General features: G+C 39.6%; 1 long non-coding RNA gene across 1 annotated transcript in view; it reads right to left on the bottom strand.

The window, feature by feature from the left end:
- The window catches only part of LOC116703436 (uncharacterized), a 36,191-nt gene that overhangs the window by 27,399 nt on the left and 503 nt on the right, over positions 1-8,289 (bottom strand). The window lies entirely within an intron of this gene.

The following is an 8,289-nucleotide window of genomic DNA, read 5'->3' as shown; positions in this document are numbered from 1 at the left end:
CACACACACACACACACACACACACACACACACAGAGGAGGAGGTAATGAGTTAGTTTTTCTCTGTTACTGTAACTAACTAATTAGCTTTCGGTCTACTTTCCTTTTCCAACTCAATCTTTTATTTCCATTTTTTTGAAATTAGACGCACACAATTAAATGTTCAAACTCTATAACCTTTGAATGTTTTTGACTTCTATGTGAATAACCAAAAACATTCCTGCTGCTATGACAGCCTTAGCTTTTCTGGCTAGGCTTCCACTAGATTTGGAAAAGCTGGCTGCAGGAAATTGCTTCCCTTCGACCACAAGAGCATTACAGTTTCTTTATTGCTAATATAAGCATCTGTCAATACCAAAGCCGCTTTTTAAGAAAAAACGCTTCATACAGTCTGCATCACCAACATGTATCTTGGCCCAACAGTTTCAGTTTTTTTGGTAGGGGCTTGTGTCTATACGTCAATCAAAGCTGGTGTAATACAGTAGTTGTCAGAGAGAGTCACTGTGGAAAAAAAACTCCTTTCTGTATCTCTGTCTCTTTCATCTTCCAAGTGAATTTCCACAAGTATTCATGACTCTTGCCTACATTCAATCAAAAGCTAATGTTGATAATGCTACCCAACCCATGACCAAAACAGTGCAGTGGCTTCAGTGGATTGCACCAAACGCACAGATATTTGTCCTAAGTGATTTTAACCATTGTAATCTGGGAAAGTTTCTGGAAAATTTAATCAGTATGTAACTTGCGACTGGTCATTCCAAGTGTCTAGACCTTTGTTTTGGGTTGATCAAAGTTTTTTTTTCAACCCTTAGCAGAGCTCCAACAATCTTTGGCTGAATGGAACCGGGGTCCCTGCAATCTGACATACAGTAGGTTATCATTTATCCCAGTCGAAAATTTCTGGACCTTATCACGGGACCATAGGACATGAAGTTATTTTCAGTCCTCTGTCTCTCGATTTACAACAATTTGCTTTCTCTTTTAGACCAATTCTGAACAATCTGGAGAAAGTCCAATAAAAGCGATGGATAATCTTGAACTGAATGAGGTGCACCTTTACATCTTGTGACAGTTTTAATATTCCCACAGATTCTGTGCTACTCCTCATCATCCAGTGTAATACTCAAAGATCCCTTTCCCATGTCTTCTTGAGGGCCATCCTCCAGGTTCTTCCTGAGCGTAGATTTATACCCAGAAGCCTCACGACCTTGTCAATATTTCTACAACATCTTAACATTCTGATGCCTTTGGGGCAGAAGAACTGGATCCAAAAATCCACAATAACAGATGGTGAAGTTGCAAATATCTGGAAAATTTAAATCTAGGGATTCCAAATTGCTATAACACATCCTCAGGATTTAAATATGCCACAGAGATACAGATCCCCCAGTGTAACAATTTCCTTTTCCAACCAATCCCTCAAAAAAGGGGAGATCTACCAATATATAACTTTGGATTTCACCAAACACTAGTATTTAGATATAGATCCAGTTCAAACAGCCACTTTGGTCACTTTCACGTGGGAGATTATTGTTATGTTTTTGCCTCACCAAACAGTTTGACGGACAGGCTTTGTAAGGGCAATAATGGGGCAGGAACAGATTGCTCACTACAATACCGGGGTGGGGTTCTCTCAGGAGGAAGTGACCAGTGGGCCAGATGACTTAAGTTAAAAGCATAGTATTACCACAACATATTTCGTAGACACAAATCTCCTCTATCAATTAGTCTTTGTATTTTAATAAAAACCTAGGGGTATCTAGGGTTTTTTACTATTCCATAAAAATGTCTTTGTTATCCTGTCAAACTATTTAAAATATGACAAGAGGAAGTCCAGAGAAAGATATTGCACATGGTAATTCAGTAATAAATAAAATTAACATTTTATTCTATAAAAATTAGAGATTTTATTTAATAAGGGATACAAACTAAATTTAAATAGGTCTTCTCTGCTTCTCTTCATAGTTGTCAGGTTAATTTACAATATAATCAATGATATAATAAAACTAGAGAGAGCCAGGTTAGTACAACCCGACCAGGCTCCTCTCTTTACCCTGTCTCTCTTAGTTATGCTGTAATAGTTGTAGACTGCCCGGGGACTTCCTTTGACACACTGAGCTCCTCTCTCCTTTCTCTTTCCATTTGTGTCCATCCATGTCCCAGAAATGCCTGTTACTAACCTAGCTCTGTTCATATTGTTACGTTACGCACTGTCTCCTCTGCAAACCTAGTCAATCGCTGTGTAGTCTATATCCACAACGTTCAACTTCCAGGATTGATCCGGTGCTGCCGGAAATTGCGGCAGATCACGCTCTTTTCGCCCGGTTGCCCATTAGCTAGCTAGACTATCTGTCCAGAGTTTTCTGTTCCATGACTGAAATAACTTTTGAACATACACATATTCTACCTAAACAAGTCCCTACCCGAGGCTATTTTGCACTGGCTCTGCAGTTCTGTCAGGCGCTTAGCGCCGTCAAAGAGGATTGTGATTGGTTTAAATAAATGCCAATAAACCAGAGCAGGTTTTTCTCCCATAACGGGATTCTTTAGTAAGCATGTGCTTTTGCTCTGGTTCATCCCGAAGGTGTTAGATGGGGTTAAGGTCAAGGCTCTGTGCAGGTCAGTCAAGTTCTTCCAGACTAAAATGGGGGAAAAAAAGTTCTTTGTTAAGCTGCCTTTGGACACAAAGGTTGTGTCATGTGGCCACAAAGTTGAAAGCACTTAAATATCGTAAATATCAATGTATTCTGTCTTTCCGGTATACATTTCCTTATATTTGTCTTTCTTTAGAATTTTAGATAGATTACATTACTAAGGGTGGCTCTTTGTAACACATTTGCCTTTAGACATGATCAGATGACACATATTGTTTAAAGCATACAGAAACTGAATGTATATCAGGATTTCTTTAAGTACTAATAAGCTGATGTGTACGTTGTAGGTTCGACCATGTTCTCTGGGACTCTTGTGGTGGTGCTGCTGGTCCTCCTCATGTGCAGGCGGGTCATTTGGCATGGATTATGCATCCTTATTGGACAGAAATGGTTCAAGAAGCCTGCGAGGACCAGAGGAGTTGCTAATAGAAGACAGCCTGGAGAAGTGACAGAGAAGTGACAAAAAACTGACATGAGCACAGTTCTTCCATTGATGATTTCTTCTTTACATTTACTGCCTTTGCATGCTCCACCACACACAAAACACTTCGGTGTAGGTATTCCCGGCAACCCATCCAACCATTCCTCATACCTACTTATCATTTTTGTCATGATGAAGCTGAAGCAAAAGGCAGTGAAACACTGCAGACTAGTAAACCGTCACCCATGTGTCTCTGTGGGGATGGTTGGTTGCCAACACGAATGTCAGCTATTACAGTTACGAGATCCAAACTCTGGGCACCCGTGAGGAGCTGAGGTGGACTGCATCCACCAGCTGTGTGTGATGGAGACCCATGTCAATCAATCAAACCATCACACCCCAAAACATGTTCATGTTAATGTCTTCTGAATGTAACTACATTGCCTAACATAATGTATTAATAAATCTTTATCTTGAGCGATTAGTTGGGACATTTTCAAACTTCATGCAGCTAGGAGATTTTTGGAGATCTACTGTAAGTCATTTGTGGCATTGCAACCTAAATCTTTTTTGTATGTTTCTCACTATATTACAAACAATTTAAAAAAAAATACTGTTATACACATTATACAGTATTGGGCAATTACTTGTCAACCTGAGATGATTATTGATTGATGATTGAAAAAGGCAATTTTCTAAATAGTACCAAAATGGAACAATATGTCACCAAATATATAGTCAGATTGATAATTCAGTGTTTCTGAAGATCTAAAGATCTTTCTAAGACTGTAATTTATCCTTCTGTTCTTTCATTTTTTCCCCAACCGAAGAACAAAGAACAGCAGTCATTTTTCTTTTGCTCTCACAGAGAGGAAATTGGATATTTGATAGTTCACACCCCTTATTTCAAGGAAGAGGTTGTGAATCAACATATCAGCATATAATTGACTAACTGACTGATAGACTGACTAGACAGATGGGGAGGGGTTACAGTGAGAGAAAAGCTTTACTTTCAGTTGGCACAAAGAAACCTCCCTCATGACTGAGCTTAGTTGTCTTAAAGGTGCTCTAAGTGATGTCACACGTTTTTTTAGGCTACAACTTTTTTTGTCACATACAACAAACATCTTCTCACTATCCGCTAGCTGCCTGTCCCCTGAACACACTGTAAAAAAACATGGTCTCTGTAGACAGCCCAGGGTCCACAAAAACAAACTGTGCCAACCTGCACCACCAAACATAACAAATAGTCTTCCAGCGTTCCAGCCCATAACCAACAAGAAGGATTTGAGGGTGGGGGTTGCGGAGTTAGTGTGCAGAAGCACAGAGGGGAGGGAGAGGGGACGGGATGAGGAGGAGGGAGGGGCGAGCTAGCCTTGTTTTGTTTGAAAATATTTTGAACGTCAACAAGAAGTGCCGTCACCCAACATTGCTTAGAGCACCTTTAACTCTGCACATCCATCCTGGGGCCACATTTATACAACTCTGCGTAGCTCGTATTCTGAAAGATTTTGATCGCCAAAAAGTCAGAATTGTTGTCAGCAAAAACAACATTCTGTTTCTAACACCATGCGGTGCTAACCTGTTCAGACTCTTCTCGTTATAAATACGGAGATGCGTTACCTTGTGCGGTTGTGCACGAGCCTCACACTCCTCCCAAGGCCGTCCCATATGTGTCCTTATAAGGTCCATATCAATCAATCGATGAATATTCCAGCCTTGTAAAGGAGCCCTTGATGATCAATCATGAAAGGGAAAAATTGTGAAAAAACACTATTCAGTGATTTTGAGATCGAGGTGCTTTCGCTGAATCTTCGAGCAATACCAAATCTTGCCATGCTGTTGATTGGTTGCAATGCACGGGCCATCGGGAACTGTGGCGCTATTTATTTACTGTCCCAATAGGTTAATTAAGTCCAATAAACAGGTAGTGGATTGGAGTCATATTGTCTTCATCAGGGTAATTAATACATATATTAATAATAACAATTGATAATAGTAATTAAGTGGCGCAGGTGTTTTTTTTTTTATGCCGGCTGTGCGCTCTGCATCCAGAGTACTCTATCCATGTGATATTTAGTGTTACCATCGGCGGTCACTAAAACACAGTCTACAAAGCCTGGGAGCGTTATGCATCATCACACGCAAAGGTTTGCGGAAAACTGGGCATATTTTTGTGCATGTAAATTCTTTATAAATCCCGACTTTTTCAAGGAATGTTGCAACCGCAAATTTCACTCTCCCTCAACTTTTTCTTTTTTTGTGATAAAGTTTTTATTTTTATTTTTGTAATTCAAAAACCACAAACATTTAAAAACAGTTACAAACAATACGCTGGAACAAAGGAACGCGTCCCAGGCCCAAGCAACCCAGTGAGCAAAAAGGAGGGAGGGAGACAAAACAACACATGCAGAAACAGACAAACATAAACACACACACATACACACACACAAACACAAACACAAGACGGGGCCAAACACCAAGGTTCTGTTATAGCACTTAGGAACGCCAACAAACACACAGATCTGGACTAAACCAAGTGAGAAGAGGCCTCAACACAAAGGACCAGAAGTAATGTTTGAAGTTGGGAACAGACAGGCCACCCTCCTCTTTCCTCCTCTGTAAAGTGGACATCTTGAATCGTGTCTTTCCAGATAAATGTACAATAGATACCGATTGTAATTTACACCAGTAGCCCGTAGGAGGGGAGAGAGGCAGCATAGCGCTCAGGGTCAAAATTAACCCTGGGTAAAACAATCATTTTAATCACTGATATACGTTTCAAGACGTTGTTCAGAGCAGCAGAATAGTTATGTTTACTAATGTGGTTCAAGCAGGGGTAGACCTCAATGAATACATATTTAAATTGCTTTACAATGGGGATGCCAACAGAGATGGTTGAGATGCGGGCATTGCGACTCATTTAAATGAAGTAGTGCAGACTTTAGACAGTTACTTTTAACGCCTGATAAGCTTCCATACTCCTCACATAATAGAAGGTGAGGGAGAGGCTAAGACGGGTTCTCTAAAAAAAAAAAAAACATCACCCTTATTATCAACAATAATAAGAGATTTACTGTATATTGTGAATGCACATTGGTGACACCATTATCGACTGGCGAATGGTTTGAGCTAGAGGCTACAGAGAAATTACAAATGCAGGACTCAAGGGACAACCTTGGCGGAGGAAACAAAGAAGAGGAGGTGTGTCTGGTTAAGACTCAAGCTGAGGGGGTGCCCGGACAGCACAGTTGGTAGAGCGGGCGCACACATGTGGTGGGTTGCTCCTTGACTCGGTGGGCTTGGGTTTTACTCCAACCTGCGACCCTTTGCTGAATGTCATTCTCCCCTCTATCTCCCCTTTCATGTCTTCAGCTGTCCTGTCAAAAAAAAGGCCTAAAAATTCCCAAATAATCTTTAAAAAAGACTCGAGCTGAGGGATTAGAGTACAAAGCTTTAATCATCCCAATAAAAGTTTTGCCAAAGCCCATCATCTCTATGACTGACCATAGAAATGGCCGCTCAAGTCTGTCAAAGGTTTTCATTGCGTCAAGCGAAAGAAGTGACATTGGAGTCTTACTGTGCTCAGCCACATCAACGATGTGTTCTTTTATTTTCCAGGAGTTGATCATTGGTTGAGCCTTCCACCCTAGATCCATTTGAATGGTAGTTGACAGTTTTTCCCCACGTCATTCAGGCTTTGGATGCTATTTCAAGGAATTTGAAATAATTTTGGCTGAGCAGCCTATATTTTCTGCACTTCTTTATGTTTTCCCTTCTCCAATCAATTTTTTAATCAAAGTCCGCTGTTCCTCAGAGCAATGTCTAGAACAACCCATTTTGCTGAGTATTTCAGAGTAAAATGCACTATAACTAGCATGGACAATATTTGCTTACTTCCTTACTTAAATATGGGCCATAATTGACACCTGTTTTTTCATAGAATCAATCACCTCACTAATTGAACACAACACTGCTATTATTTTGAACATGCCCCTTTCAACTACAGATTCAATTACACAGAATGAGCAGCATGCAAGTCATGACTGTTGGGTCTGTTGGTTTTCTATGACTCTACAACACTTAGTAGTACATTATTTGCCAGGTGGAAATGTAACTTCTACCAAAAAAATATGTTTTATGAGGTTAGTGATGTTGGATTGCTATTATTTTGAACACAACTGTATGTCTACCTGAGAAAAAGGATTAATCCTTACAGGTTGGCACCAACAACAAAAGAAAAGACTGTTAACTCCAGCATTTGATTGGTGAGCATACCATAGAAACTGCTATTAAAAACATTTGGGGCATAGGCCAACACAAGTGCAATTTTCCAAAGACTATACTCATAACTCATATAACTCAAATTCACGCAACTTTTTTTTGCATAACAGGTTTAATAAATGAGGCCCCAGGACCTGAGATTAGAGATTGTACGTGCTTCCCAAGGACTGCAAATGCAAATATATCTAAATCTAAATCTAGAGCCTATTTGCAGCCACTCAGTCCTCTGATGCTTCTGGCGGGCCATGAATATGACATTAATCAAAATCAAAAAGGATATTCATCGTTGTCCCTATCATCTGGCCTTCAAGTATACACGTTGCCTAATAACCATCTGCAATGACTGTAAACGTACAATACGTACATGGCAAAACATATTTGAAAGTATAAACAAATCAATACATTGAGCTCAAATATTCATTCTTGATCTTGGAAACAGTAGTTTGACAAAACAATAACAACTCAACAAACATCCCAAAAGCTAGCAAGTGGAGCTTTTCCTCCAGTAGTTTAATATTTTGGAAAGTATGCGATGAGAAGTTTGATACATCCCCTCTTGTGTCTTTGTTATTATGGAGCTGCAGCAGGGTCTGGTTATAGCTCCATACTTAATGCATGGCGTGTGAGGGGTATTCATCATCTACCTCTCAGAAAGACAATGAATTTTCCCAAAACAAACTTTAGATGAAGCATATTGTACAAACTATTTACATTATATATTTGTTTAATAATTTGTCTTTAAAGATTTAATTCATTGCAAGAAAATTTGATCGGTTTTAACCACATTTTTCATATATTTACATAAATATGTTCTTCTGCAGAGTATTACAACAGTAGCAGTATAGTAGTTTTCATCACCGTAAATATCATGCAGGAGACTAGGGGAAGCTGACACACACATACATACATACACACACACACACACACACAC

The sequence above is a fragment of the Etheostoma spectabile genome, chromosome 15 (assembly GCF_008692095.1).
Source record: "Etheostoma spectabile isolate EspeVRDwgs_2016 chromosome 15, UIUC_Espe_1.0, whole genome shotgun sequence".
Taxonomy (NCBI): Eukaryota; Metazoa; Chordata; class Actinopteri; order Perciformes; family Percidae; genus Etheostoma; species Etheostoma spectabile.
Note: the sequence above shows the minus strand (reverse complement) of the source record. Positions and strands in the feature narration are given on the sequence as shown.